Source organism: Palaemon carinicauda, chromosome 23 (assembly GCF_036898095.1).
Source record: "Palaemon carinicauda isolate YSFRI2023 chromosome 23, ASM3689809v2, whole genome shotgun sequence".
Classification (NCBI taxonomy): Eukaryota; Metazoa; Arthropoda; class Malacostraca; order Decapoda; family Palaemonidae; genus Palaemon; species Palaemon carinicauda.
In genome coordinates, this window is record NC_090747.1 from 45514190 (window position 1) to 45526644 (window position 12455).

Here is a 12455-nt window from a genome sequence, read left to right on the forward strand (position 1 = left end):
CAGCTAACAGATATTCAGGAACGGAAATACATTTTCTTCCAATAGCGTCATTGTGGTCCATGAAATATCTTTGATGTTATATCAGATACAGTCTAGTTTAGTTGGTGAAGGATACAGTTAATTGTAGTGCAACTAGTAAATGAAATAGGTTACCTTTTTTTTATCAGCATAATTTATAGCTAAAATTTTGAGTCATGCTAAAAGAGTTTTATTACTTATTGGATAAAAAAAAAATGGAATTTCAGTGAATGTGTAAATAACGAAAGTATAATTTCTGTGAATAAGATCATTTAAATAAATTAGAATGGTATTAATACGATGGTATACTTTCTTAACAGAGAATTTTATGAGAAAAGGAAAATGGTCGCAATGAAACGAAAAGGAATAAATATATTGAATGGGAAAATTAATAATTCCATTCATATTAAGATTATTGATATAAACATTAAACTTCCACCGAGAGCAAATAGATAACATGTTTGTTTCGGGAAAAGGGAATTAATTAATTATTTCATGACCTGAAGGGGAATCATTGTGCATTTACATTTTCTAAAGTTGTGTTAGATTTCCATTGGCAGAATCTCATAATCTCCCGAATTGATGGACTCTGATTAAGAGAACTTTAGGTTCGTATTTCAAGAACGCCTTATTAAGTAATGGCTTTTTGGGGAGAGAGATTCTTAACAATAACTACATATACCGCTTACGTTTGAAACAAATTTTCATTGTTAAGGAGCCACATCTATAGCAAATATTATTGATTTTCACTAATAATAATAATAATAATAATAATAATAATAATAATAATAATAATAATAATAATAATAATAATAATAATAATAATAATAATAATAATAATCTTGATATCACCATATGCCATATAGTCTACGAGGAGAGTTTATAAAAGTAAGTAAATTACTTGACTAGAACCGCCAAACTTTAAAAAAAAATGCACTGGCAATTTTACCCCGGAACGTAAAGCATAAAGTAATGCTAATGATCTATAACTAGAACATATTTTACTTTTATACAGCTATCGAATGAAAAAAAAAAAAAAAAAGAAACATACTACTCACATTCTCTGGGAATTATGTTTTTCAAAGGTCTATTAGTTTTCTCGACTTCTACATAGGAGGCATTCATGACAAGGGCAATTCTACATTAATTACAACGACGGTTAATGTTTGAGATATTAACCACAAGTGCTTCGGCCAAAGGTTTACATTAACAGCCTTCTGCGGTTAATGCTTCTCTGTAATTCGAACGAATAGAGCTGGCACAATCAACGTCGTTAAATTCAAAATGTCTGTTCCATTGTAGATGGAAGTTTTCCAGCGAGTGACATTGCCAATGTTATATTGAAGTCATTACTTCCGCAAACGAAGTTAGAAGAGGTTTTGTTTTTGCCTTTGTTTGTGTATTCGTTTGTGTGGGTGTGTGTTTGTTAACAGCTTCCTGGCCACAATTTTCATCATAGAGTAATGAAACATACATGGATTGAATTTTGTGAAAAAAGCTAGAAATTATCAGATTCTGGAAGGTTAAGGTCAAAGGTCAAGGCCTCGGTTAAGCAAAATATCCAAATTATGTAATCTGCCTTAATTTTGAACATCGGTGTAACAGAAATTTCAAATTTGATTCATATTTAATGTTAGTAAAATGTACGTCAATTAATACGTGTTAAAGTCAAAGTACAAGGTCAAGGTCAAGGACAAGCAAAATATCGAGAAAAAATCTACTATGGCAGAGGTTAGCACTATCTAGTTTTAAGTGGAAATGGAATTTTATTCAGCAAATGACGTGTTCTTACTTATGACGATTCAAAGATAACTGAATTAACAGAATAGCAACTAGAATTTATTAACAATGTTATTGTTATCAAACAGATATTGATCAGGGCTATAACATCTCCTAACTCATGAAAACTACTGCAGTTGCGAATAGATTGATGGTAATGGTCTCTATCGGATTATGTATAATATATTCAAGTAATATTAGCGAGACAAATCTGTCCAATGCCATATCAAGAAGTGTTTGTTATTATGTGTCCCCACCCGTCCCTTTTTTTTTAGGATTACGAAAAGTAACCAGTTCAAAACACAAATGTTTACCATTTATCTAAAATTGTTCTAGCATATGGGAAACATGCTAGTTTTTCCATCTACCAAATGGTTATTTAGCATCTTGCAACTCCTTAATCCTAGGGTGAATAATCATTAATTCATATATATACGAGAAAAGTCAATAATAGATAAGAACCAAGTTCAAAAGTCTTTAATAAAGCAATTTATCGATTTATTTAATACAAAGTAGTTCCCTTCAATAGTCGTGGTGGGAAAAATCTCTCTTCTCTCCGACGACGTTTCACTTGCTAGAAGGAAAAGGAACGGAAGATCAAATACGCATACCGTACCAACCGTGTTTCACACAATTGTACATAATTCCTTTTGTATATATTATGCTTGTATCTTCGCTCTTTCCTCGCACTAAAACGAACATGAAAATTCCTGTCTAGTTTTTCCTCTGTAATATTGTCTGTCTTGTGAACTTGTTATGTCCTGTTGCCTTGAGGTTTTGTATATAAGGAGAGTGTTCCAAAATAATATAACTCAGTCGTTTCCAATCTGCCTTTGCGTTCACATCCTTACTCGGCGCCGTCACATTGGTGACCCCGGAAGTTGACTCGCTCCCACTGCCTTCCACCCCCACCTCCCTTGTCCCTCCATCATTGGTACTATGACGGAGACAGACTCTACTGCAGTTGGCGCCGCGGCCGCCCCATTGAAATTTTCACCGTTCGCCAGCAGAGAAGCGTTCGCTTGGTTTCAACGCGCTGAAGTCCACTTTCGTATCAGGGGCGTGACTCGCTCAACCACCAAAGCGGATTATGTTCTCGCGGCGATACCCGAGGACACCTTCCCAGAAATATCCGACTGGCTTTGTGAACAAGGAGACACCCCATTAGCGTATGACGCCCTCAAATCATACCTTCTGCAGCAGTACTCGCCGTCGCCAGCCGCCCGTATAGCAAAGCTTTTTCAGCTCTCGCAACAACCGTTGGGGGACCAAAGGGCTTCACTTGCCCTCAGGGAAATGACCAGTATCGCTCGCCTTCAACCTGCCGCAGACGGCTCTCCTCATGAGGTGAACCTACTCCGTGCCCTTAGGATACGCCGTTTACCTGAACCTGTACGCGCTGCCATACCCGATGTCGATAGTTTACCCATAAAAGACTTGATGACCAAAGCCGACGCCCTTATGGACAACCACTTCAAGACCTCAATCAACGCCTCTACCCCTGACGACGAAGATGCCTATTCAACGTCAACCGAAGCTGACATGAATGCCGTAGGACATACACGCCTACCCTGTGACGTGCCGAAGTGGCGACAAAGCCGCCCACCCCCCACCAATTGCTCGCGCCCCAACGAACGACTTCTACAGCCACTTACTACCTCCCATCCGCCGCAGTTTTGCTACTATCACTTCAGATTCGGGGCAACCGCGAAGAAATGTGCCAAAGATTGTCAGTGGCCAAAAAACGTGTAAGTAGGCCATCGCTTGTGGCGGTGGCCTCCCATGTTTCTAATATTTTCTTTTTACAGGATGCAGGAACGGGCGTGCGATTTTTGGTAGACATGGGTGCTTGTCGTTCTCTTTTGCCAAGGAAACTCTTCAAGGCACAACGTAGTCTGTCTACATCTTCCGACGTCCGCTTGGTAGCTGCCAACGGATCTGCGATACCCACCTACGGTTACGAGAACCTCACATTATCGTTCGGAAATGGTAAATTCAATTGGAAGTTTCTCGTTGCTGACGTCACAATGCCAATCCTCGGTGCGGATTTCCTCTCTCATTTCCACCTTCTGGTCGATGTCGCCCACCGACGATTGGTCAACGCAGACTCGTACTTGTCGACACCTCTTCAACCTGCCCCCTCTAACCTCGCTCTCCACATCAGCGCACCCACGGATGCCTACGCCCACCTCCTCACGTCGTACCCGGAAGTTTTCCGTCCAGAACTTCGCCAAACGCCCACGGTTCCTGCCAAGCACGGTATTTATCACCATATCAAGACGACGGGACCCCCAGTCTTCGCAAAATTCAGACGTGTGGCACCGGAACGATTGGCAGCCACAAAACAGACGTTCGCCAAAAGGGAGAAAATGGGCCTTTGCCAAAAGGCCTCCAGCCTATGGTCGTCACCCTTACACATCGTTCTGAAGAAAGACGGCTCCCTCCGTCCGTGCGGGGATTACAGGCGCCTGAACATGCAAACAGAACCGGATCACTACCCCCTCCCAAACATTGCCGATGTAACCTCCTACCTGCACAAAGCGAAGGTTTTCTCTACGCTCGACCTCCTCAAGGGGTATTATCAGGTGCCTATGAACCCAGAAGACATCCCCAAGACCGCCATCACCACTCCGTTTGGCACATACACCTTCAATTACTCCTGTTTTGGCCTTCGTAACGCTAGGGCAACGTTTCAACGTCTCATGGATGGCATCTTAGGGGACCTCCCTTTCTGTGTATGTTATGTGGACGACATACTTGTGTTCTCCTCCTCAAAAGAGGAACACCTCCGTCACCTGCGCATCGTGCTCGACCGCCTGCAACAAAACGGCCTTGTAGTCCGGTACGACAAGTGTACCTTTGGCGCCAATGAAGTGTCGTTCTTAGGGCACCGTATCACTCCTGAAGGAGTCCATCCCCTCCCTGAGAAGGTAGCAGCCGTTCAGAATTTCCCCGCGCCCTCGACCGTCAAAGCTCTGCAGGAATCCTTGGGCATGATCAACTATTATCACCGTTTTCTGCCAGCCATTGCCGCCACTCTTGCTCCCCTCTACGCCTCGCTCAAGGGCAAGCCAAAGGACCTGAAGTGGGGTCCCCTTCACGAAGCAGCCTTCTGCAATGCAAAGAAGGCCCTATCAACTTCTGCGGCTCTCACTTTTCCTATTCCACACGCCCCTCTCCTTCTCTCCACCGATGCCAGCGACGTCCCTATTGGTGCAGTACTCGAGCAGGTGGTCAAAGGCTCGCCCCGCCCATTAGCCTTCTTCAGCAGAAAACTGTCCAAGGCAGAATCGGGTTATTCTACCTTCGATCGAGAATTGCTGGCGGTGCACTTGGCTGTCCGTCACTTTCGCCATTTCTTAGAAGGTACGCCCTTCGTCATTCGCACAGACCACATGCCTCTGGTGCACGCCTTCACTCGACAGTCTGACGCCTGGTCCGCCCGTCAACGCCGACATCTCTCCGCCGTGGCTGAATACAATTGCACCCTCCAATACATCCCAGGGAAAATGAATTTCGTTGCCGATGCCCTGTCAAGAAACACGTTGGCTGCCGTTCAACTGGGATTGGATTACAACGTCCTGGCTGAAGCCCAAAGACAGGATCCACAGTATCAAGCTTGTAGGACATCCTGCACGTCCCTCCGTTAGGAAGACTTTCCCCTTGAAGACTCCAACACCACCCTCCTCTGTGACGTCAGTACTGGTAGACCGCGACCTTGGATTCCTGCTCCCATGCGCCGACAGGTGTTTGATTTTATCCACGGCCTTTCACATCCCTCGTGCCGTTCTACTGCACAGCTGCTGAAGGCAAAGTTCATTTGGCACGGCATTTCTAAGGATGCTAAGGATAGAGTCCGTGCCTGTACTTCTTGCCAAACTTCCAAAGTACATCGACACACGGATTCAGGAGTGGGCACCTTTCCTCAACTTCAGCGTCGTTTCGCACACATTCACGTCGACGTTGTAGGCCCCCTACCCACATCACAAGGACATCGTTACCTGTTTACCGTCATCGACCGCTCCACTTGTTGGCCTGAAGCCATTCCCATGGAAACTGCAACGTCCGCCTCATGTACATCTGCCTTACTCTCTGGATGGATTTCAAGATTCGGTATCCCTGAGCATATTACTTCTGACAGGGGAACCACTTTCACCTCTCAATTATGGACGTCATTGGCGAATATCCTGGGCATCACCCTACATCAGACAACGGCCTACAACCCCGCTGCCAATGGAATGGTTGAACGTTTTCATCGCACCCTCAAAGCAGCTTTGATGTTCCGCTGCAAGGATTGCAACTGGTTTACTCAGCTTCCCTGAGTCCTCCTTGGACTAAGGACCACTCCTAAAGACGCCCTCGACGTCTCGGCAGCCGAAATGGTGTATGGCGACCCGTTGGTCGTCCCTGCCGAATTTTTTCCTTCTACAACCTCCTTCGACGATCTCCAGCGCATACGTCACGTCGTGGGAAAATCTACTCCGTGTCGCCAGACTTACAAGCCCCCAGCGAAGCATCACATACCAACAGACTTGCACTCTGCAACGCACATCTTCCTGCGCAACGACACCAGCAAGCCACCACTAACGCCCCCTTACACGGGCCCTTTCCTTGAGATCCGACGCAATCCGAAAGCATTCCTCCTTAACATTCGGGGCAAAGAAGACTGGGTCTCCATTGATCGTCTAAAACCTGCTTATCTTCTGCCAGATGACCCGCCTACAGTTCGCCTCTCTAGATCAGGGCGCCCTATTTAACATGTACAGTATGTCATTTTTAGGGGGGGGAGCCATGTACCAACCGTGTTTCACACAATTGTAGATAATTCCTTTTGTATATATTATGCTTGTATCTTCGCTCTTCCCTAGCACTAAAACGAACATGAAAATTCCTGTCTGGTTTTTCCTCTATAATATTTTCTGTCTTGTGAACTTGTTATGTCCTGTTGCCTTGAGGTTTTGTATATAAGGAGAGTGTTCCACAATAATATAACTCAGTCGTTTCCAATCTGCCTTTGAGTTCACACCCTTACTCGGCACCGTCACAATACATGCGTGTAGACCTGGAAGCTAGTTACGAAGCTAGAAATTTTCTCATGTTTAGTACCATTTTCTTTCTTCTTTTTTAAATAGAATATATTCTGAAGGGCATCAGAAACTATTAAACTGAAGCAACGTTCATAGAGTATCGAATAATTAAATCCTTTGGTAAGAAGGTTGAAGGAGTTCGCCGTGTATTTTGAAATTTTTACGATTCAAATGTCTTTGAATGAAATGCGAATCAACAATAATATATATTCAACATTGTAGAGAAATTTGAACACCATATTGTAATTATGATGTTGTCTCTCGTCAATGAAATATGATGAACTAATAAAAAAATAATGTCGATATTTGGCAAGTCGGGTATAAGAAAAAAAAAACAAAATAACTACAGGCTATTTTTACAATATCTTCGGTTTAAGTTAGATTGTTTAAAAATGCATTAATAACTTTGAAAATATTGATATTAATCAAGTGTTTTTAGAAAGGCATCACATCCGATTTAAAATGAAACATTTCCCAGAGTTTATATTGACATCTACTTCAGCCTTTAATGTCTGCATACTGAAGGAAGTTCGGTAGATGCACAAATATCTCAAAACTTATTCATTTAGGTGTAATTTATGAAAATAAAATACATCCAAATATATATTTTATTTACTTTATTAATTTCGTGTGTTCCCAAAAACAAGAACGTTAGACACTTAAGGGTAAAATATTTGCACAAAACTGAAAATTCACCCTTAACATCTGTTCTGTATGCATAGAAACCTCTCTCTTTTTTTCTCCATTTTTTTTAAGGGGACATTTTCCTGTATAGTTTTTTCTGACTGTTCCACAAGCACTTAAGCCTTGCTTTGTAAGATCAACCATCAGTGTATAGTCTTTGAAAAATATTGTAGAAAATAAAAGTATGACATGCGAATCCTTATTCATCACTGGCTCCTGCAACATGTCTACAACAAATTGAGATCAAAGTTGTAGCTTTGTGTTTTCATCCTTGCCACAATAAATGGAAAAATATTTTGGATAGCCCTGGGTAGCCATCAGCACTAGACATTGCCCACATCTTATAGCAAAATCAGACAGGTTTATTTCATATAACTTCTCATTGTGTGATGGCTATGATATGGGATCATTATTTCATCAATGCTCAGAAATTCATGGAATAGGCCATGTTATTAACAGTTCTCTCTGACTATATTAAGCAAAGGTAAAATCTTAGCCATTTTTTATTTTGCCACATTATTGTTATCTGCTCTATGAAAATATTTCTTGGTCAATTTGAACTTTTCCCCAGTAATGGTCTTAGGAAATATTGGTATATCTAAGTTATCACTTACGGAACAATAGTAATTCTTAGACGGGACACTGTGGCACAAATTAAAAGTCATCACAAAAACTTATTCATGTTTTCATCATCAATACAGAAATCCTTTTAATTCTTATCCCTTTTAGCAAATAATTTTGCATTTTCAGATGGGTAATGATTTCATCTTAGAAGAAAAGCTTATATATCTTTAATATTCCTATGCCTAAGTTAGCTCCAGAATCACATTTCGGAACAAAGTGTAAATCCAATGATAGATTTTCTCTTTTACGGCATCTTCCATTTTCCCTGAAAATTTGAATCTCTTCATCTTAATGTTCATTTCTATCTACTGTATTTCCATGAACTTCAAGCTCTTTACTAATCTCATCAGGTATTCCATCTCCATCGAGAGCATCATCATCATTTTCTTCATCGTTATCAGCAGGAAGATCCTCAGGAGGAGGAGGAAGAATGAACATATATCTATAACATCGGAATTTGATTCAGTAACTTCTTCAGCGCATCACATAGATATTGATAGGGCATTTGAGGGGCCTTTGTACTGAAAAAAAAAAAAAAAAAAAAAAAAAAAAAAACAATAATTAGAATATATTCAGATTGTTGCACATAGAGAGAAAAGGAAAGGACTGAAAATTTAAGTGTATTTCAGTAATAATGTTTCGATAGACAAGTTTTGATAGAATGAGGAAAATATGTATAAAAACAATGCTGATAGCAATAGAAAAAACAAAGAAATATGTTATTTATGATGGAGATAATAAAGAGAATTTTATGGTGACAAAGGTAGTATTGGTGATTATCTGAAAAAAAAATAAGGAATTTAATGGCATGGTATAAAATTATATAATGATAATGATCTCGAGGATAGCGATCATGACAATAATAGATATGATATTGATTGCAGTGATAGTAATACTGAACTAAGTTCTAATACTACTACTACTTCAAAAGTAGTAATAACAAGAGTAACAGTAAGAGCAGCAACAATTACTATGATAGCAGTAACAGTAACAGTTATTACAGTAATAATAGTACTACAACATGAACAGTAATGATAATATTATAGTAATAGAAAAAGCAACAGAAACAGTAACAACAATTATAGTAATGATGGTAGTAAAAGGAATAATAAAGAGAAGGAAATTTGAGGGTGGTGGTTAGGATGATACTTCTGATAGAGATAAAATTATACATATAAGTAAATTAGATCTACGATAACACTCCTCATATGTAGTGCTGCTTCCTCAGCGAAAACCAAACCCAAACTGATTATCCTGCAAGGCTCAGGTATGAACAGAATTACACCTGTTTTACAGCATCAGAGGAGAGCGGCTCAACATGTTAGTGCAGGATAGTGGATAAATCAGGGTATACAGAATGGTCCAGTGTTCAAGAGTCCTATTTTCAGAACATTGCAGTAAATAATTCACATCACTATTATGGTAATATTTAAGAATATTATATTATCAAAGAAAATTACTTAGGGAATATAAGGAGTGTAAAAAAAGTGTATATATTTTTTCTACTTATAAATTAATTATTTCAAGGTGTCATTTTTCAAAATAGGTAAAAAAAAAACACGATGAGCAAAGAGTGAAAAAAAATATTTTCTCTATAATTATCATATATAATCATATATAAAATTTTATACTTAGCAAAAAAATAGAATAAAAGATTCATATGGATATACAAATCAATGTTCCCAAAAGAGTTTAAGCCAACCTACCACACAATTCAAAAAAAAAAAAAAAAAAAAAAAAAAGACAGGCAGAGAAGACAGTTATAAGTGTTCCCGAGTGTACCCTCAAGCAAGAGAACTCTAATCCAGGACAGGGGATTTCCATGGTGCAAACGCCATACCACTAACCAAAACTAGAAAACAATTATTTGATATTTCAGTGCCCTTCTCCAGAGGAGCAGCCTAGAATAGCTATAAAATCTCTTTTACTGTTACAAGTGAAAAGTAGCCACTGGAAATTTACAGTACGGTAGTTCACCCTTTAAGTGAAGAAGAATTGTTTGTGTAGGCAAAGAAAAAACGAGCCATAAACAGAGGGATCTAATGTAGTACTATCTGGCCAATCAAATGACCATATAACTCTCTAATGGTAGTATCTACCTATGAATTGCTCTTGGACACAAACCCTAACATAACAGGGATGTGGATATTATTGTTCCCCTTCACTTAGCATTGCTCACCTGCTCCTTAAAATGAAAAGATTTCTGATAACTTTTGAAATGTATATTTTTCTTAAAATAATTTAACTTCTCCTCTGCAGAGCAATGAAGAGGGGAAAAACCAAATCCCATTTCGATAGAGGGAGGTAAACTCATCTGATAAAGCTTAGAGATCAGACGAAAGATACAGAGGGTAACGACACCCTTATTTTATTAATTTCTTAAAAGTGACGGACAAGTGATGTATGGATCACAATCAGGCAGGGAGATGGGTAAAAATTAATATAAACTGCATAGCGGGATATAAGATTAAACTACGAATATGAAAGTTACTTTTTCTTTGAAATTTAGGCGAAATGATCCAACATATTAAAGATTTATCCACCAGGGACCTTTTCATGTAAGCGAAAAGAAAAAAAAAACAAGTGCATATGCAGTCTTGGAAAACAGACGTGAAATTTAAAGAAAAGCATCCTGACGGGTTAGAAATATTACTCTTAGTTCAATATCCAAACTCTCTCTCTCTCTCTCTCTCTCTCTCTCTCTCTCTCTCTCTCTCTCTCTCTCTCTCTCTCTCTCTCTCTCGGTTACCTCATTATGAACGCAAATTCTATTCGGACATCATCATCATCATCATCATCATCATAATAATAATAATAATAATAATAATAATAATAATAATAATAATAGTCATAGAGGAATATTATTTATCGAATGTTCTAACAAATCTATTTTTTTCTTTTTTGAAAGACTTTTATAAATGATAAGAGCTACTCAAAATAATTTTTAATAAAAATTCCGTTGATATAAGTTTTAGTTATTTTATGAAAAAGGCGTTTAGTGAAATTCAATAGTTTTAATAAAATCATTAATAAATCATTTTTCAAATCTTTTATCATATTACGTGCATATATTTCATACTAACATTACTTTAAGAATTAAAATAGTATAGTTTGTTATATTAATTTCTTTCAGACTATGATCTAATAGGAATTTTTACAAGTGAAATAATATTATTTGTATGAATTGTATATATATTTTTTTTAGTCCTGGTAGAAGGCTACGTGCTTCATGAATTATTTTTTTTCAGCTTAGCAGATGAGGCTGACAAAGCTAAGATTTCTGAGATGTGCTATTGTGTAAGAATTATTCACAGAATTATTAATGGGAGCTTCTCGTGGACAAAAAAGAAGAAGCATAAACCCATTTCAAAGAAGAAAAAAAAAATCTGGTTATAACAGAATATGATGAAACAATTGGAACAATTTAGTGGCGTCATGAATAGCATATATGAAGCGAACACTTTGATTGATATACCTTAGGCTGAGGAAGACATTGAAGTGTCCATGAATGAATTATGTGTGTTTGAAGTTGAAGCTACCCTCTTGGAAAGTCCCTGGATACGATGCAATAACTGCTGAGATGATACTGGCCGAAAATTAACTGAAAGCCAAAATACTTATCGAATTATTTCCTAGAGTGTAACATGAAGAAGCAAAACCTGATGAGTGGGAGCTAAGAGTGTTGGTGAGAAGGTCACACACACACACACACACACACACACACAAACAAACACACACACAAAAAAAAGGGGGGGGATCTGACTGATTGCAATATATAAAGAAACATCCCATTTAAATGTATACTTTGCTTATTCTAAAGAGACTAGAAAGAAATGTTGAAAAGCTTAGAGGTGGACAAGAAGGGTTTAGAAAAGGCAGTTGTATTAACCACATTTTCATTATAGGACAGGATGTACAGTAATGTGTAAAATATACAAGTCCACTTTTGATGCCATTTTTGGATTGTGAAATGGCCAATTCTGTTGAGAGTCCTGCGTTATTGTATAGTGTTTCTTAAATATGTGAATTTGATTAAGACTGTTCGTGAGCATAGCAAGTGCAAAGTTAATGTTAATGTAGTCCTATTAAAAGAATTTCCAGTGAACAGTGGAATACTCCAAGGAATATATTGTCCCCCATGTTGTTCATCCTACTCGTAGATTTTGTAATGCATAGAACAGTTGGGGATAATGAAAAAGATTGGACTGGATTGGTAACAGGAAATTAGCTGACCTAGAGTATGCTGATGACGCTCTTCTTATT

At 38.7% G+C, this 12455-nt stretch overlaps 1 pseudogene; it reads right to left on the reverse strand.

The window, feature by feature from the left end:
- Positions 1–8071: 8071 nt before the first annotated feature.
- Positions 8072–10946, reverse strand: LOC137617560 (uncharacterized; annotated as a pseudogene).
- Positions 10947–12455: the final 1509 nt, after the last annotated feature.